Source organism: Meles meles, chromosome 21, assembly GCF_922984935.1.
Source record: "Meles meles chromosome 21, mMelMel3.1 paternal haplotype, whole genome shotgun sequence".
NCBI lineage: Eukaryota > Metazoa > Chordata > Mammalia > Carnivora > Mustelidae > Meles > Meles meles.
The window spans coordinates 21,783,623-21,810,473 of NC_060086.1; the positions used below are offsets into that span (position 1 = coordinate 21,783,623).

The window sequence follows — 26,851 nt, forward strand, 5'->3', positions numbered from 1 at the left end:
TATTGATACTCCTCTCAGCCATGGGCTCACAGATGCTGGGGGTGGAAGTGGGATAGGGACCAGGAAGGAGAGCAGAACAGGCTTCTTCAACCAGGAGACAAGCCCTCAGGCAAAGAGCTGCTTGGGCTCAAGGTTGAGAGTCAGGAGATGGCAAAGCTGATGGGAACCTGGGGTAGGAAGTTACGACAACAGGGGTGCTCTGCCTCTAAATTGAGGAATGGCTTCCCTTCCTGAGCAAAACCCACTCTGATTCTTCTAAAAGCAGCATGATATAAGTTTTAGGATCTTTAGAGAAAAAAATGGTTTTTGTCAGCTGTCCTCATAATTCTCCCTCCAACACAATACTTTTATGGTCTGTTTTATTTTTCGGTCCCTGTCATTGGTAGGTCGATGTGGCATTAAAACATGTCCAATTATTTATCCTCCCACCAGAAGAAAAGGTCTAATTCCCTTCTCCTTACACTATGACCTGACCTCAGTGGGTCTCTTCTAAGGAATAAGATCTGGTAGAAATGGTGCAGTGACTTCTAAGGTTAGGTTTAACATGGAGAAACAGCATCACTTGGTATTCTCCCTCCCTCCCTCCCTCTCTCCCTCCTTCCCTCCTTTCCTCATTCCCTTCCACCCCCTTTTCTCTCCCTCATCCCTTTTTCTCTCCCCGCCCCTTTCTCTCAACTCACAGCTTGGGTTCCCTGAGCTGACATGTGGGAAAGTCCAGCTTGCTGGAGAGAGCATATGGAGAGTCCACGTAGGGAGACAAAGAGAAGCCCAAGGAGCTCCAGCTGTTTGGAGCTTTCCAGCCCAGGGCCAGATGTGAGTGAGTGAGTCATTAGATGGTTAGCTCCAGAGTCATCCCAGCTGACACCAAGGGGAACAGAGATGAGCTAAGCTCACTGAACTCCAACAAAAATACAAAATCACGCAGAAAATAAATGTTGCTGTTGTTTTAACCTATCACCAAGTAGAGCAGAGACAAGCTGTCTCCACCGAGCCCTGCCAAATTACAGATTCTTGGACAAGGTAAATGCCACTAAGTTTGGAGACAGCTTGTTACATGGCCATAGTACCTTGAATTGCTGTAGAACCATGATACTCACCTCCCACCTTCTTCCTTGCCAACAGAACCCTGACTTTATCTGGGGGCAGTGAGGTACCTGGCCTGAGGCAATGAATCATGATTTGTTTTGGTCAGTCATCGTGCTCCTACTCCAGCTATCTCAGCCTCCTTTGTCCTGGGGGTGGCTGAGTGAACCAGTTCTGCCAATGAAACACAAATGGAAGTAGAAGGGAAATTAGGTCGACTCTGTGTGGAGGAGGGGGGACCTCTCAGAAAATGTTAGCATTCCTGATAGCAGTGGTCTTCCTGCTGTGACCACAGAACATCTTGCCACCATGAGAGAAGGCCAAGACTACTGCATTGTGGGAGCCCTGATATCTGTGAACGGGGCTCCAGCAGCAGCCAGTATCTGGAATTCTTGTACAGCGAGAAATATTTCCCTGACATCTTTGAGCAGCTGAGTCATGCCAGCGGTGGCCAGCCTCCAGACTCCATGTAATAGGAGAGACTCGGACATCTGTTTATGTTTTTGTTGCTTGGTTTTATTGGAGGGGTTGGTTTTGTTTTGTTGTAGTTTAACAGAACAGACCCAGTGGGATTATTTTTTTTAAATTTTTTTTTTAATATGACAGACAGAGAGCACTAGTAGGCAAAGAGGCAGGCAGAGAAAGAGAGAGGAGGAAGCAGGCTCCCCGCCAAATCAGAGAGCCCAATGCGGGACTCGACCCCAGGACCCCGGGATCACGACCTGAGCCGAAGGCAGCGGATTAACCCACTGAGCCACCCAGGTGCCCTGGGATTATTTTAAAGTTAGGGCCATCTGAGACCTCCAAGCTGGTGTGTTTCCTTTGATTTTGGCAGGTGAAGACAGAACGGTGGCCAACAACCCCGAGCCAAGCTCTGTGAACAAAGCCAGAAGACTGTGTCAAAGAGGCTGAGAGCTGATCCTTTCTGCTACCGCCCTTGGGGCAGAAGGACATCCAATCATACCCCAGGTAAGGCTGTCTCCATAAAGAGGAGACAGTTTAGAGAAAGAATGATGATGATGGTGATGGTGATGATGACGATGGCGATGATGGCGATGATGGCGATGATGATGGTGATGATGGTGATGGTGCTGATGGGGATGGTGATAATGAAGAAGATGAAGGCGATGATGGCAATGATGATGGCGAAGATGACAGTGATGATGGGGATGGTGATAATGGGATGATGGTATGATGATGATGATGATGAAGATGATGATGATGATGATGACGGTGGTGATGGTGATGCTGATGGGTGTGGGGAGGATGTTGATGACAGTGAGGTGGAGGTGATGACGTCGATAACGGTGGTGGTGATGATGCTGGTGCTAACGACAGGATGCTGCTGAGAACTAATCTGTCTAACAGTGTGGCACAGCGTCCCAGACCCCATTATGGGCTAATTACTAATTCCAGAAATTCTAGGAGTTAGGTGCTCTTATTAGGTCCTTTTCACAGATCAGAAAATTGGCACAGAGAAGGTAAGTAACTTGCTCAGATCCCGTAACTGGTGAGTCCGGAGCCAGCACACACTTTCTCAGGAAAGAGAAACTTCTGCCAGGAACCTGACAGACATTTCATGCGCACTTTGCAATGGGTACGATTTACTATCTGGGAGGAGCGTACAGGAGGGTTAGTGTTTCTGGCTGAAGAACTATAGTCTCCTGCTTACTTCCCTCACTGATGTCCCAGGGGAAAGGGAAAAGGTCCTGAATTACCCTGATCTCGGGCTGTCTTCCTCCAGGCCACCGATGACTCAGCTGTTGGAGTTCGCAAAGTTGAATCTCTCTCTCTTTCTTGGTTAAGAATCACTCTGTAGCTTCTTATTGCTTAAGGTTTAAACTAGAATTTCTCAATCTTGGCACTACTGACATTTTGAGCTGGATAATCCCTTGTCACGGGAGGCTGCCCTGTGCCCTCTAGGACGTTTAGCAACATCCTTGGCCTCTACTCACCGGATTCCAGAAACATCCTCCCAGTCGCGACAATCATAATATCCCCGAATGTTGCCAAAGGCCCCCTAGTTGGGGGAGGGAAAGTAAAATGACCCCCACTTTAGGACCATTGGGTTTAAGGAAACAGGCTTCTGACCTAGAGAAAGTGATTTGACCACAGGTCTCGGAACACCTTACTGCCAGATGGTGGGCTCCCCAAAGGGTGGGGTCCCTGCCTTATGCCTATTTCTCTTCCCCCGAGGTTGATCTGTAGTTCACAGCAATGATGACTCAAGAAATAGTGGTCAAATCAGACGTAACCAGACTGTGGTCAGGAAGAAAACCAGGCAAACAGAAAGCGTGGAAAGTACCAATGGGCGGGGGTCTCTGAAAGAGGTCCTGAGGGCATCTCTGTAGAGGGGAGAGCTACAGTTGAAGGCAGAGGAGCATGCTGACAGAGGTGGAAGGGGAGATGAGCTTCTGAGTCACAAAGGGCAGTGTGAGCAAGGGTTGTAGGCCTAAAGGTACACCCTGGGGAGCCGGGCTGGGGTAAGCAATGCAGCTTGAGTCCTGTTAGCAAAGGTCTTATACACCAGCCTCGGGTGATACGGAGCATCAGTGAATTCCACGCTGGGGCAAGGCCCAGCCTTGGTTTTTAGAATAACCTCTGTTGGGTGCCTGGGTGACTCAGTCGGTTAAGCGTTTGCCTTCGGCTCAAGTCATGATCCCAGAGTCCTGGGATCGAGTCCTGCATCGGGATCCCTGCTCAGCAGGGAGTCTGCTTCTCCCCCTGCGTGTTCTCTCTCTCTCTCTCTCTCTCTCTCTCTCTCTCACTCTCACAAAAACAAAAAGTCTTTAGAATAACCTCTCTTTGACAGCTGTGTGGATGGCGAACCTCACGGAACTACGGCTGTCCCAATAATCCAAGTGAGACCTAGGGCCCAGCAGAGGGGACAGGAAGAGGCAACGTCCTCCTCTTTCATTGCGGATAAACGCTAGCCCTTTCCAAGAGCATAAAGGCAAATATAAAATGTCCAGCCCCTAATAAGTGATCCATTGTATGACTTTCTTCCCCACCAGCTCCGAGCCACTGTCTCCACAGTTCCTGGGCTGGCCATGCCCTTCCTTGTTTCCTCAGGCTGGGAAAGCACCCTCTTGGTTAAAAGCCTGATGTGTCTCCTCGGTGCAGAATTCTTGAGCCGCAGATGGAGGGCATGTTATGATTTCGTTTGTTTTCTCTATGAGGTGGCGAGCAGGTGGAGGCAATGACTTTGTCTTGTCCCTTTATTCCTTGAACCGATATTGGATAAGCACCTACTATGGGCCAGGCACCGTGCTCGGTCCTGGGGTAGAGCTGTGTACAGCCGTCTTGTACCCCAAGCAGTCTCGGAGGGCCCGGGGAGGAATGAACACATGGATGCATGAACTGTGGGCTGGCTGAGGGGGGCTAGGACCTGGAGAGGCTCAGCGAGTGAACCACGACGGCCTGGCAGGAAGCGGCCGGGGAGGGGCTGAAGCCCCAGACAGTGAAGGGACATGGAAACGGGTGTTTGGCACAATGGGGTTCCACACTGGGTGCTTTCCTGTGGGGTTTTCTGTGTTTCTCAGACCTGTCAGAAGGCGTGGCTCTGTTTCTTCAGCTAGTTGGCCAAAGATGTAGAAACTGTGGATATGTTTGTAGTAGATGTGAACAGCTTGTCTCCTACACACACTTGTCCTCTTTGAGGCGACAGCCTGCTTTGCCTCTGGGGATCTGCCCGTCCTCAAGTGTCCATCCACATACACGCACGGGGCTCCACGCCCAGCCTAGGGTGGGAGCGTGCAGTCCAGACCGACGTCATTCAGTGTACCTGGTGCCACTGGCCTCAAGACCACCAAGCTTGGTCAGGGGCAATCATGTGACCTGAGTGCCTTCAGGTAGTGTCCAATCAGGGTGAACTTCAAGGTTTTGGTGGGCTGCTGGGACAAGAGCACTGATACCCTTTTGCCCTGGTTGTGAGTGTGGAAGTTGTGGATTGCACCTTCATTGCTGTTGGGTTTCATCTTATAAACACCAGGAGAGATCCTTTCTCTAAATGAAAACCCACAGCAGGCACTCATGGGGTGGAGAAACAGAGAGAGAAATTATGTCCCAATGTCACTGTCTGAGCTCCTGGATCCAGCCATGTCTGAAGCCAGAAAAATCTTACCTCACCTACATTTTGGTTATTTTCTGGAGCCAGTCTGTTGGATTTTTGATCTTAACTCTTATAGTGCTCGACTGGGTGCTCAGCCTATGACAAGGAAATCTCGGTACTCCAGTGGAAGGAAGAAGAATGTACCACGGCAAAGCTGTCAACAGGGGGGCACCGTGCTCTGGCCCTCTGGGTGTTTTGCAAGAAGAAGGCAGTAGAGCACCAGATCCTTTAAACAAGAGACAAGCCAATGTGTGCACTGCATTCCTAGAGTACATTTCCTAAAAGGGGTGGCCTCCTTGCTCCAGACGTTCTTCTTGGGTCTTCGCACAGACTCTGGTACAACCAATGCTTCTTGTCCTTGGTGATATCCTCCTCCGGTCCTTTAGCATCATCCATGTCTTTAACTCAACTTACCCCTAGTTGGTTCTTGTACCTTCTCCTTGTCCCAGGGCACTCGGAGATACTTCTGGAAATGTCATTCCTCCAGACTGAACTCAGCCCTGTAGCTCTCATTTCTTAGAACTCTACCATGTGCCCCGTGCCGTGTAATCAGTTGTCTCAGTCTTCAAACAACCCTGTATATTCCCATTTTAGAGATGAAGAAATTGAGGCCCCAAGAGCGTAAGTAACTTGCCCAAGGTCACACAGCTCGCAAGTGGGGAAAGTGGACCACACCTTATGTCTCCTCTACTCCACAGCCTGTGCCTTTAACCACTCTGCCATATCTCCTCTGGGATTCTATCCAGAGGCTGTACCTACCGGCTTCCTTGCCTCGAGGGCAGGACCCAGGCCAAAATGAGCTAATGTCCTAACCTGTTTTTCCCACTCTAGTAGATGGTATTGACCCCCCACCCAGTACTTACCAGTCCAGCTTCTGGCTGCAAGCACCAGCGACTGCCCAAGGACATGCTCTGGCCTCGGGAGATGGCTTAGCCTGTGCGAGCAGAAGGCTCAGAGGGTTAGTGCTCACAGGCCAACGGTGTTTGGAATTGGCTGGGAGCTTGCTCAGTTTCCCTGCTTCTCAGGGCACGTGGCAGGGACAACTTAAAGGCATGCTCTGCGGTCTCCCAGAGGCTCCAGAGAGATGGAGCTCTGGTCCCCAGTGTTAACCTCCTCATCAACGCTCCTGCCCTCGGCCCCTTCCCCCAGCCCTCACTGTCCCACTCTCTCCTGGTGCTTTCTAGATCCCTTCACATGTAAATTGTGCTCCAGTCCTTGTCTGAGGGATTTCTGGGGCCACCTAACCCAAGTCAGCTGCCTCTCGTAGCATCTTTGATGTTCCTCCAATCAGCCACCCACTCTGGATCTCAGTCCATATCAGTCAGGTAGAATGGACTCTACCTGGCTCAGAAGTGGGCAGGTGACTCAGAAGTGGCCAGTCAGAGCACTGTGTTCCCGTAGCCTTAGTGATTTGGTAAGATGGGCATGTGACTCACTGGAGCCAGTGAGAAGCTGAGATTCTTCTGGGGCTGCAGAAATAGAGAGCCACCCGTCCTTCCCACAGGTGTCTCACCTGTACTGCTTGGAAGATGTGAGGGCTGGAGCTCTGGCAGCCATCGTGCTTGAAAGCAGTTTTACTACCTCTGAATAGAAAGACAGAATGTGTGTCGTAGGAAATTGCAATGATGGCTTCTCTTTAACCCTCCCTGTATCCACACTCTTTGCCTTGTAACTTATCGGTGCCTCTAACTTGGATTCTGAGTTCTCCTGCATGAATTGATGGGGATATCAGCAGATGTGATGGGAGGCAGAAGCTTGACATTGGTTTCCATCATTGGACTCACTGGCGTTTCCACCATTGTCATGAGGTCACCACCCACAGGGTCAGAGATAATGTGGAGCAGAGTTTCTCAAATGCCAAACCAAGGTCAGTCTAGAGCATCCAGACTACACCCAGACATGAAAGAGCCCAGCTGAGATCAGCACAGCCACCTGGCCAACCATCGCAATGTGAGCAATAAAGGCTTCTGTTGCAGGCCTCTGAGGGCTTTGGGGAGATTTGCTACAGCAGTAGGTAATAGATGCAATTAGAAAGTTGGGGTCATACAGAAAAGCTTTAAAAAATTAAGTGAAAATCACCTGAAATCTCATCAGTAGCCCCTGGTGACATTTCGGTGAACATTTCTCCGCATGCATGGGAGAAATGTTCTCATTTCACCATACACACCTCCACGCGCACCGCCAGTCACAGAGTTAATATAACTTGGGCAAGATGGGAGAGGGTTGGGGCAGAGGCCACAAAGATAAGGATTTGACGTCATCCTGGAAAGGGCATTTGTCGCCTCAGTACATCTGGGAGGAAGTAACAATGATGTAAGGATTAGCCTTGGGCGTGTAGAGAGAGGAAGACCGAAAGGCTAAGGTCTCAGGGCAGTTGAAGGAGGTTATTAAAACACGATGGCTAAGGAATCAGAGACGGACAGCACAGTAAAATAAGCAGGAATGGGAAGGTCCTTGGGAAAGAATCAGGCTGGTTTATTTAAAACTCTGTCACCCCTAACCCTGGGGTTCATTCACTCATTCATTCCTTCGATGAACATTTATGGATACCTGTTATGTATCATCACATCCTAGGAGCTAAGGACCGCAAAGACGTGGTCCCCGAACCCCAGGGAGTTTGTGGTCAGCTGAAGGACAGAGGCACCAGATAATTAGGGTACAATGTGATACCAGTACTGAGAGGAAACCATGCAAACAGAGAAAATGTTCTGGAGGAGGGCCAACCAAGCGGGCATCTGGTGGATGGATAGGAATTCTCCACTTTGAGGGTGAGTGGGATGAGGTAGGGAGAGTGGGGAGAGTGACCCAAGGGAAGGAACACAATTTACAAAGGTGTGAAGGTGAGACCAATCACTGGGTACTTGACATGAGATCAGGGAAGGGAGGGGGCAGGGAGAGTAACAAAGACAAGTAGAAGAGAAACAAGGTTCTGATCCAGGAGAACAGTAGCTTTCAAATTTTTTTGATTATAAGCCACAGTAAGAAATGCATTTTCTAGGGGCGCGTGGGTGGTTCAGTGGGTTAAAGCCTCTGCCTTCAGCTCGGGTCATGATCCCAGGGTCCCGCATCCAGCTCTCTGCTCAGCAGGGAGCCTGCTTCCACGTGTCTCTCTCTCTCTCTGTCTGCCTCTCTGCCTACTTGTGATCTCTGCCTGTCAAATAAATAAATAAATAATCTTAAAAAAAATGCATTTTCTATTTTGGCCCCACGCAATCACACACACACACATACAGACACACACACGTGAGGCAAAGGCCAGCAAAACAATATTTCACCCTGCAACATGGCATTCATTCTGATATTTGTTTTAAAATGTTGGTCAGGGGTGAAATAAGCTGATCACAAAACAATTCCCATCTTGTGATTTTATTCCTAAAAAATTCTATAAGAGGCAGAACTAATCCAGAGTTGTATAAATGACATCACTGGCTGCCTGGGGTGCAGATCGGGTGGGGCAGGATAAATTGCAAAGAAGTGAAAGAGAACTTTCGCATGAGATGGAAATTTTCTATATCTTGATAGGGGTGGTGGTTACATGGGCACATGCATTTGTCAAAAACAAATACATAAAAATAAGCGTATGTGAGGGAACTTTCTCGGGCGGTGTTGATGTTCTAGATCTTGATAAAGGATTTGCATTGCACAGGTGAACGCATTTGTCAAAACTCATCAAATGGATGCTTATGATTTGTGCTCTTCGTTGCATGTAAATTTTACACCAGAAAGAAAAAAGATCGTGGACAAAAATTGAACTGTAGCTGATGAGATGCAGACTGAAGTGTTAGGAGGAAGTACTGTGGTGTCTGCAACTCACCACTTCGCCATGGTTAGAACAATGGAAAGTTTGACAGGCATGTGTTAAAGAAAATATAATAAGAGTGCTAAGGCATGTCAAGATACCTCAATGAAGAAAGACCAGTCTTGTTCATACACAATGCTGGAGTAACTGGGTATCTACCGACAAAAGAATGAAGCTGGATCCCTACCTCACATCATATACAAAAATGAATTCAAAATGGATCAGGGACCTGAATACAAGAGCTAAACTATATAATTCTTAGGAGAAGGCATAGGTATCAATCTTCCTGACCTTGGACTAGGCAATGGTTTCTTAGCTATGACACACACAAAAAACTATAGTCAACAAAAGAAAAAAAATAAGGCAAGTTGACATCCTCAAATTGAAAAGTGGGATTGAGTCCCACATCGGGCTCCTTGCTCAGCAGGGAGCCTGCTTCTCCCTCTGCCACTCTGCCTGCCTGTGCGCTCTCTCTCTCTCTCTCTGACAAATAAATAAATATTTTTTAAAAATGGTAAAGGATCTGAACACACCATTCTCCAAAAAAGATATACAAGTGGCCAAAAAGCACATGAAAAAACACTCAACATCATCGGGGAGATGCAAATCAAAACCACCATGTTTTATAGTCACCCCAAAAGCAATTATCAAACAGAAGGACAATTGCAAGTGTTGGTGATGATGTAGAGAAATTGTATGCAGCTGGTGGGGATGGACAGTGGTGTAGCCGCTTTGGAAAACAGGCTGGCAGTTTCAGCAATTTCACTCCTGGGCATATAACCCGAGAGAAATTAAAACGTGTCCATATAAAAGTGTGTACACAAATGTTCACAGCAGCCTTATGTGTAATAGCCAGAGGATGGAAGTGACCCAGATGTTGATCAGCTGTCACTGGATAAGTAAAATGTGAAATATCCATACAAGAGAGGATTATTTGGGAATAAAAAGGAATGGTGTGTTGGTAACCTCCACAACAACATGGATGAATCTGGAAAACATGATGCTAAGTGAAAGCAGCCAGTTGCAGAGGCTCACAAGTTGTGTGTTCTATTTATACAAAATGTCTACAGTAGGCAAGTCCGTAGAGACAGAAAGCAGACTAGGGTAGCCCAGGGCTGGAGGTGAGAAGCGCAGGGTAGGACTTTGAGGGTTGAGGGATGCAGGGTTTCTCTGGAAGGATGAAAGGCTCTAAAATTGACTGTGGCGAAAGGTGCACCAATCTGTGTGTACACTGAAGCAATTGTACATTTTTAATGAGTGCATTGTGTGATTTATTTTCATTTTTTAAAGATTGATGTATTTATATGAAAGAGAGAGTGTGCATGTGTGTGAGAGCATGGGGGGAGGGGCAGAGGGAGAGAGAGAGAGAGAATCTCAAGCAGACTCTCTGCTGAGTGCAGAGCCCCATGCGGGGCTCAGTCTCACGGTCCCAAGATCATGACCAGAGCCAGAACTGAGAACTGGACACTTGCCTGACTGAGACACCCAGGTCCCCTGAGCACAGTATGATTTATGGATTGCATCTCAATAAATCTATTTAAAAATATCCATGTAGATACAAATGAAAAATTTGGTAAATCGCACTTCACCCAAATTAAACACTTCTGCTCTTCAAAAGACACTACCAAGACACTTAAAATGATAAGCCACAGAATGTGAGAAAATATTTATAAATTATATATCTAATAAAGGATGTGTATCCATAATATATAAAGACCTCTCAAAACTCAATAAGGAAATGACTCAACTTTTTTAAATGGGAAAAAGACTTGAACAGGCATCTCCCCAATAAATAGAGACATGTGGCAAGTGAGCACATGAAAATATGTTCACCATCACTCGTCATCTGGGAATTACAAATTAAAACCTCATCACACATTAGAACGGCTCAAATTTTTTCAGTGCATTGACAACAGCAAGGGATTGGGAGAGGCCAAACAGCTGGAACTCTCATGCGTTGCTGGTGGGAGTGCAACATGATGCAGTCATTTGGAAAGTAGCTTGACAGTTTCTTACAAAGTAAAACATATTTTACCATATGACCTGCTATCCAACTCCTGGGTATTTACTCTAGAGAAATGAAACACACTTCTAGGAAAACCTGTCTGCAAATGTTGCTGCACAGTGACGCTATTTGTAATTGCCCAAAAAATAGAGACAACCCAAATGGACCCCAGCTGGTGGCAAACGGATGAACAAAGCTTGGTGCATCATGTGGTTGCTTGGCAGTAAAAAGGAACGATCCTCAGATACACGCAACACTATGGAAAAATCTCTAGTGTGCTATGTGTTTTGAAAGAAGTCAGACTCAAGATACTACATGCTGTATGACTTTCTATGACAAGCTCTAGGGAGAGCAAATAGACCAGTGGTTGCTGGAGCCAGGGGTCGGAAGAAGTGTCACTGGAAACAGGCAGGAGAGAATTTTTTGGATTAAAGGCACCATTTTATATCGTGACTGGGCTGGTGGCTACTTGACTGTGTTTGTCCAAATTCATAGAAATGTGTTCTAAAATAGGTGATTCTCACTGTATATAAATTACACCTTAATCTTAAAAAATTAAAAATATATATTAAGTTATTAAACTCATAATTATTGTGTAGTATATGATAATTATAATAATTAATTAAATTATTAATTAATTAACATATTAATAAAATTAACATGCTAATAATAAATAATAATCTATTAATCTGGATGGTGAGAATATGGGTACTCATCATACAATTTTTTACAACCCTTTGGTGTGTTTGAACATGTTCCTAACCAGATGCCTGGCAAAAAACATCAAAAAGATGTTGGAGGGTTGATAAAAATAAACAAATATAGGCATGACCAAAACAAGCTAACAATTGATTAAATTTTATAAAAAGTGACTCATCTCACCCTTCAAGGTTTAAATAATGGTAAATATAATACTTAAAGCATTATAGGTCCACCACATTGATTTTAAAAACCATTGATGGGGGCGCCTGGGTGGCTCAGTGGGTTAAGCCGCTGCCTTCGGCTCAGGTCATGATCTCAGGGTCCTGGGATCGAGTCCCACATCGGGCTCTCTGCTCAGCAGGGAGCCTGCTTCCCTCTCTCTCTCTCTGCCTGCCTCTCTATCTACTTGTGATCTCTCTCTCTGTGTCAAATAAATAAATAAATAATCTTTAAAAAAAAAAAAAAAAAAAAAAAAAAAACCATTGATGGACCCCGACCTTTAGTTCACAGAACACTGCTTTAGGTTAAGGCACTTCAACTTGAAACTGAGAGAGCCTTGGGGAGATTGAGGTCCCCAGATGTGGACTGAGCTGGGCTGACTCTCCACTCTAGGACCAGGAGTAGTTAGAGGTCCTGGGAAGTCACTGTGGTTCGTGCCCGGCTCAGAGGGAAATGGCTGTCTGGTGTCCCCAGGGAAGTGGGACCAGGGAAAGAATCCTGTGTCCTGCATCAGGGGGCTAGCATCATGTGACAGCAGAGGGCCGTTGGCATTCTGAAAGTCACCACCTGTATGGATAACAATCAAAACCTTCCTCAACCATCTGGACTGTATCAGACCTTGGATTTTCACGTGACTCTGGATGGAGGAGGGTTCTCAGTTTACGACAGAGAGTAACTTTCTCGCCAGCCCGTCCGTCATTGGGCACACAGGGTCAGGATTAATTTAATTTATTAGTAAAACCATACTTCCCGCATTTAAGACAATCATAGTCAGGGAAAAATGTATCCCTATTATATTTGATGTATGTATCACAGTTACATTTAATTTCAACTTCTGTAAAGGGGTTCATGAATAAGAAAACAGTCTGCTACTTGAAAATGCAAGTTTGGAAACCTCTCATTCAGATTCATTTTAAGAGTTTCACCTACCCGTGGTCTTGAAGCTCAGATGATACCCCTGTGTCTTCTTTACTGACCCCTTTTCCTGACCTCTGTGCCATTTACCCAATGCTCAGAATTCTGAAAGTTTTGAAAGGGAGCAAGTCTTTCATACTTCTTTGCCTTTGCATAGACCCTTTCCCTCTCTTGTCCCCTTGGTGAACTCCTATTCATCCTTCAAGACCCTGCTTAAGCTGCCCCTCATCTATGGAGACTTAACCTGGATCCTTTCTCTTCATGACAGTGGCTGTGATTCCTTTTTCTGCATTGCTACCCATCTGTGCACGCAGCTGTAACATCAGGCTGGCTTCCTCTCTGGATATACAAAACCATAGGAAGTTGTTGTTCCCAATAAAACTAAGCCCGATGCCAAGCCCTCATACTCAGAGTATAATAAATGACTTTCAGTGGTTTCTGGAGTCTCTCCCTGCTTCCAGGGTGACACGATGGTGGAGGCATCATACAAAGGACAAATGCTTACTCAAAATGCACCATTGAGTGGCTATTGTCTGATTCTGCCTGCCCCCAGAAGGAGGGTGGGTGTCCTCACTGCTCCTTTCCTGCTTGGGCACGCCCTCCTCACATCATGCAGTCCCACTGGGGCCCTGTCACTTCCCACCACAAGGCAGAACAGCATTGTCGCATTGTCGCACAACCCCCAAATACCTCTGCCCCCTCCCCCAGGGTTTGGCTCCCTCCTTCTGCCCAACTGCACCTCTGCACTGCACCTCTCCCCCCCCCCAGCCGCCCCCATACACACACACCAGCACTTCTGTTCCCTTCCTTCCTGGGAGATTTCATTAGAAACAAAGTGTGGTCTGGTTTGTCTAGGGAAGGGGGGGAGGGATGCTGATGCCAGACAGTTTCTTGCTAACTCACCCCTGTTACACATGGATTAGCACTTACCTCACTACATTACAGTGATTTATTTCCCTGCCTGGACCTTCTGCTGAAATGTGAGTCTTTGGAGATCAAGTACTACCCCATTGACCTTGCTCTCCAAAGAGAGGTGACCTTGCTCTCCAAAGCCAAGTGTAGGCTTTCTGATTGTGACAATGGCAAGTTTTCTAACCTCTCTGAGCCTCAGTTTTCCTGCCTATAAAATGGGGGCAGCAATAACACAATCTCATGGTAGTGTGGTTGGGATGAACCCAAGTAATGCATGTTGATCCCTGAAAACAGTGCCTGACATGTATCAATGACTCAGTTGATTTTAACTGCTATGATACTTTTATTCTCATTGTTGTTAATTGTAGTGGTTGTTTGGTTGCCTACCTAACAGTCATTCCCAGCTCTTTTCTCCCACTGCAGAAGCCGAAAATGCAAAGTATTCATCCCCTAGCCTTGCTTACCAGCTGGGCATGAGTATGTGACCCAATCTGGGGCAACAGAACTAGAATGGGAGTGTACCAGAGACTTCTGGGAAAGAGCTCCCCCTCTGATAAAGACAGGAAAATGGAAAGAGATGTTGGACATTGACATGGAGAGAGGCGATGCAGGGAGTTGTGGCAGCCATTTTGTGACACGAGGGCAGAACTCACTGAAAAGTCAGTATGTGGAAGATGTCAAAGTGGAAAGATGGAAGAGTCAGGGATCTTTATGACATTGTTGAGTTGCTGCCCCAACCGTGGAACCTCCTACCTTAGAACACTGTCAGATTCGATCTGAAATGTCCTTATTATGAAAGCCACTTTTTGTTGGTATGAGCCACTGAAACTCTTCCATTGCACATATTATTACAGAAATTTATGCTGCGTGACTATTGAAAGAAATCGGCAATGCCAGGGTGGAAATCCTGGACTTCTGGAGGCTTGGGTAAGTGGGATTTTGAGGAGCACCTCCTACGGTCCAGCCCCCACGCCCACTCTGGTTCACATTAGCACGAGAGCTGGCTGCCAGCTGAGGTCATAGATGGGTAATGCTTCTTGGCCCACTCATGTGTGTGTTGACCTCATGGGTAGTTCTGCAGTGTGTTCATAGGAAAACCAGTAAATACACAGCAAATAAAAATACCAAAGAGAGGGGGAGTAGAATCACTCTCAAGTGAATAATCCAAATTCCTCTGCCTTTGTGTTTGCTTAGTCTTATCACATAGTCGTGTTCATTTAATCTGGGGCATCCCGTAATCTCAATTAGAACATTGGGTTCACCCAAAAGCTGTGGGCTGGCAGAGCAGCACTCCCCTGCTAACCTTTCTCAGTGGTCTTTCTAACTTAGTTGTGGTACGTTATTCATTCTGTTGTATCAAAGTCTCTGTCTCTCTGTTGCTGAAAAGAGGAGGGGCAGGGGTTACGCTTCTCTTGTTTCTGGTTAATTCTGTGGCTAGACAAAATTTCGTGGGAAAGACGAATGCACAGCCTATTTTTACCACAACGACTACCGGTCCCATGGTCATGCAGGATGTTGCAAGGATAACTGGCTCATTTACATCTCAGGTGGGGTGGTCCTATGGTGGGTCAAAGATAAGCTAAAAAGAGAGAGGTGGTGGATAAGACATTTGAAGGGCATGGCCGGTCTTTTAAGGATAGGTACCTGAGAAATACCATTTCTCTGCTTTCTTGAGCTCCCGTGTTCTCATAGGGGCTCACATTTCTCTACGTAGGGGAGGAAAATCTTTCCTCTTCTTGGCCTTCAGGTTCTTCAGCCAGGCCTAATAATTAAATTGAAATAAGACAGATGAACAGGAGAAAGACAACCTTAACTTCATACACATAGGGGCTCATAAAAATCAGACTCCTAAAAGCGACCAGAGCAGGCAGCTTTTTATGCTTTTTAGACAAAGACACCATACATTTGTGAAGAATTGAGGACAAAGCACTTTGGGTTCGGAGGTAAGCAAATTAATGAAGAGGTTGTTTCTATAACCTTCTCGGCCCTGAGTTTCCCATCTCTGGCGATAAGGGGGCCTCTCCCTTCCAGGTGCAGGGAGGGTGCTCTCCACATAGGTGGGTGGACAAGGGAAGGTCAGGGGGACAGGGGAGTATCCTTCTGGCACTGGTGTTTCTTAAATAACTTGAATTCAAAATAATAGGCCAAAGTGGCATCTTATGGGAGAGCCTGCCCCAAACCCCATCACAAGTGTATGACCATATCTCGTCCGCACACCACCTCTACTGTCTAGGGGCAGCAATGAGGTTTCACAAAACACAAAGCCCATCTTTTTCAGGCTCTCCTTCCATCTTCCTCCACCTCTGCACCCACTCATTCTTCTCCCAGCGTTCAATCCCTATCCTCTAATTCTCTAAACACCGCCCCCGTCTTCTTTCTCATCTTCCTCTAGATGGAAGCGTTCACCACAACCTCTCTTGTTCCTCTGCCTTTCTCCTTCTTGTTCAGCTCATTTCTAACTACTTTCCCCTCATCGGATGCGTGCCCAGTATCAAACCTTCAGCAATGCGGAAGTATACGATGTCAATGAACATTTTCCCCGGAAACACCCTCTCTTCTGCCCATCCCTTTTCCCAGAAGGAGCCTCTATGAGTACTTGGATGTACATTCTTCTGGACCTTGCAGAAGCAGAGACATAATTTCATAGCATGGTTTTGACTACAGTCGTCCTCCCCTTATCTGAGGGGGGATGGGTCTGTCCTAAGATACCCATTGGATGCCTGAAACTCCAGTATCAAACCTTACATATACCACGTTTTTTCCAATACATACATGCCTGTGAAAAAGTTTAGTTTATGAATTAGGTACAGTAAAAGGTTAATAGCTTAAGTGCTAATAAAATAGAACAATTGTAATGATGTACTATAATAAAAGATAGGTTATTGTGCTCTCTCTCTCTCTCTCAAAATATCTCATCCTATACTTATTATTCTATCCTTCTTGTGAGGATGTGAGATGATAACATCTCTACATGATGAGACAAAGTGGGGGGAATGATTAGGCACAGTGACGCAGCACAAGGTGACTGTCAACCTTCCGATGATACCAGAAAGATTGTCTGCTTCTGGACCGAGTTTGACTGAGAGTAACCAGAACCTCAGATAAGGGGTGACCCCACTCTCCAGCTTTAGACTGATAACACCTAATCTATCCATCTGACCTTGACCATCCTCCCATGTCCTCGTGCTTCATGGCCCATGCCTTGTGGGCATTTGCCTCGAGCTAACTCTCAGATCCCTCAAACTCCAGATGCTTAAGACCAAATTCATCTTTCTCCAACTTTGCTTCTTCTCTGTGTTCTTGGCCTGGGTCGATGGCCTCACCATTCAGTTAAGCAATATGGAAACCACATTCTCATCTCTGACTTCCCTCTTTCTGTCTCTGTCTCTCTCTCCTTCCCCTTCTCTCACATGAAAGTTAAGCACGAGCCGCCATAATGGGTCCACTCCACCGGTGTATCCATGTTCACATCCTGCCTCTTTTCCTCATCCTGTTGCCTCTACCCCGGCCTTAACTCCCTCTTGCATGACCTAAAGTGACACCCTTCCCTGCTTTCCATTGCTGGTGGCTACCTCTGTATATCCTCCTCCCCCCAGTACCATGGTACCCCTTCTTCCTTCCCACTTCATTCAACCTGCAGTGGCCCACACCTGGAGAATAAATCAACTGCAATCCCTTTCCCCCCGAAGAGATTCTCACTTTCCCAGACTCGTTTGCACCAAAGGGGTGGCAATATGATCCCAACCTGGCCAATAAGACAAAAAGGGCAAATCTGGAAAGAGGCTCAGCATGAAGAGAAAGACCTCCGTGCCCCTCCCCAGCTGTCATCATTTTCATTTATGTTTTAGAAGTTCAAGCTCTCTGGGTTGGCATAAACTCTTTAGACTCTACAACCCAGCTGCTATCTTCTCTTTCCACAAACACTACTCACTTCCCACTGCATACCTCATGCTGGAGCTTGGGGGTGGGACGCCCAAGCCCTCCTTGGCAGCTGATCTCCAGACATGGCCCCAAGGCCGCCCAGTCTCCCAGCAGTCACGATCTGGTGCATCCCCTTCCCTGAATCTACACCAGTTCCATGAAATAGCTTAACTCCCAGATCCTAGAAGACGATCTAGTGTTCTGCCAATCTACACCAAGATGACCCAGCAGGTTCCACCTTTGTGCCTTCAGTTTCCCTAAGAAGCAACCCACCTATCCCGAGACCATCACGCTTTGAGGCAGTGCCAGCTAACCACAGGGGAGGTCATGTGGAGGAGAGCAGAGAATTGCAGCCAACACAGAAGACCACGGCCTCAAAGTCATGATGGAAGTTGAACCATTCCAAGCAGTCCCCACCCACTCGTGTCCAAATGGAGCAAAGACAAGCCAGGGCCGTTGTGCTGAAAATGTAACTGACTACCATGTCCAGATCATGCTCAACTCATTTTCTCTTTCTTGCGGATGACTGCCACTCTCCTGTGTCCACACTCTGCTACCATTGCCCTCGGCCTGGGTTATTTTTCCTCTGCATCCAACACATCCCTTCCTCCAAAACTCATCTTGAATGCCACATCTCCTGTTAAACCGCCATTACACCGAGCCCGTATAGTTGGGTAGGCTGACCCGGCTTCATTCATCTCCCTTTTGCCGTAACAGCTCACCATTTTGTTGGGACGCGTGACCCCTCCTGGAACCGACGATCAGCTTGTCCCCTTCCCTCTGTCCGGGGTGGAACATAAAACCCAGCTAGAACCAGTGAGCGGCTCCCACCTTCCAGGGCAGATCCTGAGATGGGAGACAGAAAGATCTGCAAATGGCGTGCCGGCCAGACCACATCTCCTTCTGGCCAGGCCTCCCCAGGTGCTCAGACCCCTGTTCAGCTCAAGAGGGGAAGCTTCAGCTTTTCCTTGGAGTGGGCACCTCCCTGTCCCACAGACACTGAGCTCACTGGTTATTCCATTTGTCCCCATAAGTTTCCCAGCTCCCTGCTGTGAGGCAGGCCATGTGACTCATTCTGACTGATGACAATAGATAGAAATGACACATGTCACTTTCAGGCTGAGGCAGTAAAAAGCCCCCGAGCCAGCCTCCAGGCTCTAGACACCCCTGCCCAGTCCCTGAGGCTTCATGTTTGGGTGATGTGACTACAAAGTTGGGGGCCTCTGTTTGTCTGTGTCCCTGAGCAAGTGTAGAGCAGAGCCTCTGTGGACCCACATGGGATGTGTGGCATGCCTTCCAAGTAGCACATGGGGGATGCTTCTTACAGCACCTTGACCTTGACTATCCCGAATAATAAACATATGCCCAATATCCTTCCAATAAACTTTTTTTTTTTTTTTTTTTTTTTTGCTTAAGTTATCCACAGTCTGTCTCTGATACCCAAACTAGCTTAATTGGTAAATTCTAAGATGACTTAGCAGTTTCTACACTTAACTAATGGGTACTTTTCTTATTTTTTTTTATCAGCAATTTTTTAAATCAAACTGACTATGAGGACAAAGACTCATCTTCCCATCCTAGCGCCCTGCGCTATGCCTTCTAAGGTTCTCGATCATTCCTTAGGAGGAAGGCAAAAAATTAAATGAAAATAAAAAATGTGGTGAGTCAAGTAGGTGCTTTCTTTTTAACCTTGGTTTCCAAAACCATTTACAAGTGAGGTTTTCTGTTGTTGTTTTTTTTTTCTCCTGAGCAAAAAAGGGGTTTTTATTATAGTACTTGGATAGGATCCATGGGCAGAAAGAGCTGTACTGGGATTGTGAGGAGTAAGTGATTACATACTAATTAGTGGGGATACAAGTGAGTTTTAATTAAGAGATTTGAAAATATGATGACACTTCTATTTTATGATAATAGTGCTATATATGTATATCATGTATCTCTACATATTGTATATCCTATTATATCCTATATATCACATAAATCTCTATATATCATTTTTATATATCTCTATATCAGAGTTCAATATATTTCTCATATTATCACCGGTTGTCATAACATCAAGAAAACTTTACTAAATGCCAAAGACTAAAAATACTTTTACGACATCAGAACGACAACAATATTCACTGAGCCCTTAATTCATGACTGGTTCCTGATGTAGGGTTGTTGGTTTTTTGTCCCTATCCCACCGACCTCCAATCCTGATGTCTTACATCATATTGTAGACAAGGGAAGAAGCAGCAATCTGGAAGTATTTGTTGTTCCTAAAGGGATTCATAATTTTCAAGTCAGAAAAAAAAAAAAGTAGGACACCTGGGTGGCTCAGTGGGTTAAGCATCCGACTCATGATCTCAGCTCGGGGCTTGATCTCAGTGAGGTGGGTGCAAGCCCTTCATCGAGCTCCACGCTGGGCATGGGAGCCCAGTAAAAAAATAAAAATTGTTCTGGGAAGCTGCTGAGCCAGTGGAGAACTGCTGAGAAGACGGAATTCTCTGCTTTTGTCCATGTTAAAAGAAATGTATGTGCAAAAAAACGATTTACAACCTGCTCCCAATAACAGAGAGAGAGAGAGAGAAATGTTTTCTTTGGAGTAAGCTTTAAGAGGATGGCAGGTGGGGGGCACCTGGGTGGCTCAGTGGGTTAAAGCCTCTGCCTTTGGCTCAGGTCATGATCTCAGTGTCCTGGGATCGAGCCCCATATCGGGCTCTCTGCTCAGTGGGGAGCCTGCTTCCTCCCTCTCTCTCTGCCTGCTCTCTGACTACTTGTGATCTCTGTCTGTCAAATAAATAAATAAAATCTTTAAAAAAAAAAGAGGATGGCAGGTGGGAGAGGTGAATACATTTAAGTGTGCTCGAAATCAATGCTTCTCAAACTTTCACACAGTTGTCATTCACCTGCGGGTCTTGTTGAAATGCAGACTCTGCTCCAGTGGGTTGGTGGAGGTGGGGGGAAGTAGGGGAGGCATGCGGGGTCGGTAGGCGCCCCAGCGTCATCTTCCCAGAGGTCTCTCAAGCCCCTGGGTGGAATGCGTTGCTGCTAGTTCACCAACCACCCTCAGAAGAGCACGGGAGGGATAGCCCATTGTGATGCAAACGGGTCACCTAAGTTTCTAGAACTCTTAAAACTAACCCTATGTGGGAGGCCACCGGATTTGGGGTTTTGAGTAGCTTGCCTTGAATTCAACCTTTGATTCCCTTTCTTTGTCAGTCCCTTAGGAGATCACGATGACCTTGCATCTTGTCTGGAAACCTCCCCTGGCAGCTTTGCTATGGCGTTAGAAAATCGTTGAGAACAAAGCAAGGTCCCGAGAAGGAAAAGTAAGTGTAACAAATTCTCCGTCCTAAAACGTGTGCACTTTACTGATATTTAGCTTTATTTATGTATTTATGTATATATTTATGGCCACTTTTTAAAATTTTTATTTTATTTTTTCCGTGTTCCAAGATTCATTGTTTATGCACCACACCCAGTTCTCCATGCAATATGTGCCCTCCTTAATATCCACCACCAGGCTTTCCCAACCCCCCTCCCCAAAACCCTCAGTTTGTTTCTCAGAGTCCACAGTCTCTCATGGTTCGTCTCCCCCTCTGATTTCCCCCAACTCACTTCTCCTGTCCTTCACCTAATGTCCTCCCTGTTATTCCTTATGCTCCACAAGTAAGTGAGATCATATGATAACTGACTCTCTCTGCTTGACTTATTTCACTCAGCATAATCTCCTCCAGTCCTGTCCATGTTGATACAAAAGTTGGGTGTTCATCCTTTCTGATGGAGGTATAATACTCCATTGTATATATGGACCGCATCTTCCTTATCCATTCGTCTGTTAAAGGGCATCTTGGCTCTTTCCACAGTTTGGCGACTGTGGCCATTGCTGCTGTGAACACTGGGGTACAGATGGCCCTTCTTTTCCCTACCTCTGTATCTTTGGGGTAAATACCCAGTAGTGCAATTACAGGGTCATAGGGAAGCTCTATTTTTAGTTTCTTAAGGAATCTCCACACTGTTTTCCAGTGTGGCAGTACCAGTTTGCATTCCCACCAACAGTCCCACACATGTTGTTTACTGTCTTGTTAATTTTGGCCATTCTAACTGGTGTCAGGTGGTATCTCAATGTGGGTTCAATTTGAATCTCCCTGATGGCTAATGATGATGAACATTTTTTCATGTGTCTGTTAGCCATTTGTATGTCTTCTTTGGAGAAGTGTCTGTTCATGTCTTCTGACCATTTTTTTATGTGATTATCTGTTGTTTCCATATTGAATTTGAGGAGTTCTTTATAGATCTTGGATATCAGCCCTTTGTCTACAGTGTCATTTGGGAATATCTTCTCCCATTCTGTGGGTTGCCTCTTTGTTTTGTTGACTGTTTCCTTTGCTGTGCAGAAGCTTTTGATCTTGACGAAGTCCCAAAAGTTCATTTTCTCTTTTGTTTCCTTTGCCTTTGGAGACATATCTTGAAAGAAGTTGCTGTGGCTGATGTCAAAGAGGTTACTGCCTATGTTCTCCTCTAGGATTTTGATAGATTCCTGCCTCATGTTGAGGTCTTTTATCCATTTCGAGTTTATCTTTGTGTACGGTGTAAGAGAATGGTTGAGTTTCATTCTTCTACACATAGCTGCCCAATTTCCCAGCACCATTTATTGAAGAGACTTTTTTCCACTGAATATTTTTTCCTGCTTTGCCGAAGATTATTTGGCCATAGAGCTGAGGGTCCATATCTGGACTCTCTACTCTGTTCCACTGGTCTATGTGTCTGTTTTTGTGCCAGTACCATACTGTCTTGATGATGACAGCTTTGTAGTAAAGCTTGAAGTCAGGCAACATGATGCCTCCAGCTTTGTTTTTCTTTTTCAATATTTCCTTAGCAATTTGGGTCATTTCTGGTTCCATACAAATTTTAGGATTGTTTGTTCTAGCATTTTGAAAAATGCCAGTGGAATTTTGATTGGGATGGCATTGAAAGTATAGATTGCTCTGGGCAGCACAGACATTTTAACAATGTTTATTCTTCTGATCCATGAGCATGGAATATTTTTCCATGTTTTTGTGTCTTCTTCAGTTTCTTTCATGAGTGTTCTGTAGTTCCTGGAGTACAGATCATTTACATCTTTGGTTAGGTTTATTCCCAGGTATCTTACGGTTCTTGATGCTATAGTAAATGGAATTGATTCTCTAATTTTCCCTTCTGTATTTTCATTGTTAGTGTATGAGAAAGCAACTGATTTCTATGCATTGATTTTGTATCCTGCCACATTACTGAATTGCTGTAGGAGTTCTAGTAGTTTGGGGTGGAGTCCTTTGGGTTTTCCATATAAAGTATCATGTCATCTGTGAAGAGAGAGAGTTTGACTTCTTCTTTGCCAATCTGAAAACTTTTATTTCTCTTTGTTGTCTGATTGCTGTTGGTAGGACTTCTAATACTATGTTGAACAAGAGTGGTGAGAGTGGGCATCCTTGTCGTGTTCCTGATCTCAGCAGGAGGGCTGTCAGCCTTTCCCCATTGAGGATGATATTCGCTGTGGGTTTTTCATAGGTGGATTTTATGAAGTTGAGGAATGTTCCCTCTATCCCTACACTCTGAAGAGTTTTAATCAGGAACGGATGCTGCATTTTGTCAAATGTTTTTCTGCATCAATTGAGAGGACCATGTGGTTCTTCTCTCTTCTCTTATTGATTTGTTCTATCCCATTGATTGATTTGCGAATGTTGAACCACCCTTGCATCCCAGGGATGAATCCCACCTGGTCATGGTGGATAATCTTTTTAATGTGCTGCTGGATCCTGTTTGCTAGGATCTTGTTGAGAATCTTGGCGTCCATATTCATCAGGGATAATTGGTCTGAAATTCTCCTTTTTGGTGAAGGGTCTTTGCCTGATTTGGGATCAAGGCAATGCTGGCTTCATAGAAAGAGTCTGGAAGTTTTCCTTCTGTTTTTATTTTTTGAAACAGCTTCAGGAGAATAGGCATTATTTCTTCTTTGAGTGTTTGATAGAATTCCCCATGGAATCTGGCAGGTCCTGGACTCTGGTTTTTGGGAAGGTTTTTGATCACTGCTTCAATCTCTTTACTAGATACCGGTCTATTCAGGTTTTCAGTTTCTTCCTGTTTCAGTCTTGGAAGTTTATAGATTTCCAGGAATGCATCCATTTCATCTAGGTTGCTTAACTTATTGGCATATAACTGTTGATAATAATTTCTTATGATTGTTTCTATTTCCATAGTATTAGTCGTGATCTCTCTCCTTTCATTCATAATTTTATTAATTTGGGTCCTCTCTTAGTTTGGCCAGTGGTTTATCGATCTTTTTGATTCTTTAAAGAACCAGCTTCTAGTTTCGTTGATGGGTTCAACTGTAGCTCTAGTTTCTAACTCATTGATTTCTGTTCTAATCTTAATTATTTCCCTTCTTGTGCATGGGCTTGACTTTAGTGTTGATTTTCCAGTTCTTTTAGGTGTAAAGAGAGCTGGTGTATTCAGGATTTTTCATCTTTTTTGAGTGAGGCTTGGGTGGCTATGTATGTCTGCCTCAGGACTGCCTTTGCCATATCCCATAGGTTTTGGACCAAAGTGTCTTCATTCTCATTGGTTTCCATGAATTGTTTAAGTTCTCCTTTGATTTCCTGGTTGATCTAAACATTCTTGAGCAGGCTGGTCTTTAGCTTCCAAGTGTTTGAATTCCTTCCAAACTTTTTCTTAATGGTTGAGTTCCAGTTTCACAGCATTGTGGTCTGAGAATATGCAGGGAATAATCTCAGTCTTTTGGTATCGGTTGAGCCCTGATTTGTGACCCAGTATGTGGTCTGTTCTGGAGAACGTTCCATGTGTGCTCAAGAAGAATGAGTATTCTGTTGTTTTAGGGTGGGATGTTCTATATATATCTACGAGGTCCTTCTGGTCCAATGTGTCATTCAAAGCTCTTGTTTGTTTGTTGATTTTCTGCTTAGATGATCTGAGAGTTGTGTGTTAAGATCCCTTACAATTAATGTATTCATATCAACATGACTCTTTACTTTGTGTAATAGTTGGCTTGTGTAATTGCCTGCTCCCGTGTTGGGGGCATAAATAGGTACAATTGTTAGACCTTCATGGTGGATATACCCTTTAAGAATGATGTAGTGTCCTTTTGTATCTCTGACTACAGTCTTTAGCTTAAAATCGAATTTGTCTGATATGAGAATTGCTACCCCAGGTTTCTTTTGAGACCCATTGGCATGAAAGATGCTTCTCCATTCCTTCATTTTCAGTCTATATGTATCTTTAGGTTCCAAATATGTCTCTTGCAGGCAGCATATGGATGGGTCCTGTCGTTTTATCCAGTCTGCAATCCTGTGCCATTTTAAGGGAGCATTTAAGCCTTTCATATTGAGAGTGATTATTGAAAGATAAGTTTTTATTGATATCATGTTGCCTATGAAGTTCCTGTTTCTATAGATTGTCTCTAAATTTCTCTTCTATGTCACTCTTGGGTTCTTTTTTTTATAGAACCTTAATATTTCTTGTAGTGTTGGCTTGGTGGTCACATATTCTTTTAAATCTTGTATGGCCACTTTTCTTTTCTTTTTAAGATTTTGTTTATTTGACAGAAAGAGACATAGCAAGAGAGGGAACACAAGCAGGGGGAGCGGGAAAGGGAGAAGCAGGCTTCCCGCTGAGCAGGGAGCCCAATATGGGGCTCGATCCCAGGACCTTGGGATCATAACCCGAGCTGAAGGCAGGTGCTTAACAACTGAGCCATCCAGGTGCCCCCACTTTTTTAATAAGACTGGACATTTGTTTGCTCAGGCTAAGGGGCATCAAAAGAAGGCGATTATAAGAAGAAAGTAGGGCTGCTGATGGCTTGACAGAGGGAAGGAGGTGGAAAACCACGAGCTTATTATTATTTTTATAACAATTTCATTTATTTACTTGAGAATGAGAGCAGAGGGAGGAGCAGAGGGAGAAAGACAAGGAGACTCCCTGCTGAGCAGGGCCCCGATGTGGGACTCGATCCCAGGACCCTGAGATCATGACCTGAGCAAAAGACAGACGCCTCACCGACTGAGCCACCCAGGCACCCAAGCACAATCTTTTCATTTTTACAATTAACAATGTACATTAGTCGGGATGCTTTGTGTAAAGACATAAAACATAGTCATTGTCTTCCAAGATGTCCCTGTACTCATTACAAAAAGTCAGTGTTTGCTCACGGTGGCAGGTAAGTGTGTATGTTAGAATGGTAAGTACAGAAATTAGAAAGTTTTTAAAATGCTCATGTTGAAGGGATAATCTAGTTATATGGAACATTCACTCACATAAAACAATTTTCAGATGCTGGATGTCTATGGCTTTAATGATCTCCTAATTGTACATAGTATCCATTTTATTATACCAAAAATCTTTATGATCACAGACTCCATTTATTTTTTTTAAAGATTTTATTTATTTATTTGTCAGACAGAGATCACAACTAGGCAGAGAGGCAGGCAGAGAGAGAGGAAGGGAGGCAGGCTCCCTGCTGAGCAGAGAGCCCAGTGCGGGGCTCGATTCCAGGACCCGGAGATCATGACCCGAGCTGAAGGCAGAGGCTTAACCCACTGAGCCACCCAGGCGCCCCTTCATTTATTTTGAAAAATAGTATTTCTTAGGATTATGAAATTCAAAAAGTGCTTTTCATGAAAAATTGAAAAGTATAAGAAAGTGACAAGAAAAAAGAATTTACCTATATTCCCTCCCCAATCAGGGATAGTCACTGAGAATATTTTGGTACATGTATTCTTCTAGCTTTCTCTCTCTCTGAAAATATTCTGCATTATGTCTTTTTTTTTTCTGACCTCAACTGTGTTTTGAAAACGTGATTTTTAGGCTGCATAATAATCTGCAGCCTTTTTATTTATTCTGGACATTCCTCTCTTTAGCTTTTTGGAGACATTCAAGTTGTTGCCTTTCTTCCCTGATAAAATTAAGGCTCTGATGCCTTTTTTTTTTTTTTTTGTCCATTCACTTTTGTGTGTGTGTCTGATTATTTTCTCAGATTGATTCCCAGAAGGGGAATTACAAGGTCAAAGAACATGATATGTAGACACTGTGGATGAGCACAGCCAAATTGCCCTTTAGAAAGATTGAACAGTCTACACCATGTCTGGGCATATTTCTCAATTCCGTGGCTGAGTCTTCCTGGACTTTAAACAGGAATTGTTTTTAA

At 45.0% G+C, this 26,851-nt stretch overlaps 1 long non-coding RNA gene across 1 annotated transcript; it reads left to right on the forward strand.

The window, feature by feature from the left end:
- Positions 1–1,929: 1,929 nt before the first annotated feature.
- Positions 1,930–20,987, forward strand: LOC123934070. The gene is made up of 3 exons (XR_006816732.1): positions 1,930–2,052; positions 14,601–14,673; positions 20,875–20,987. It is a non-coding gene; the product is annotated as an uncharacterized LOC123934070 (long non-coding RNA).
- The last annotated feature ends 5,864 nt before the right edge of the window (positions 20,988–26,851 follow it).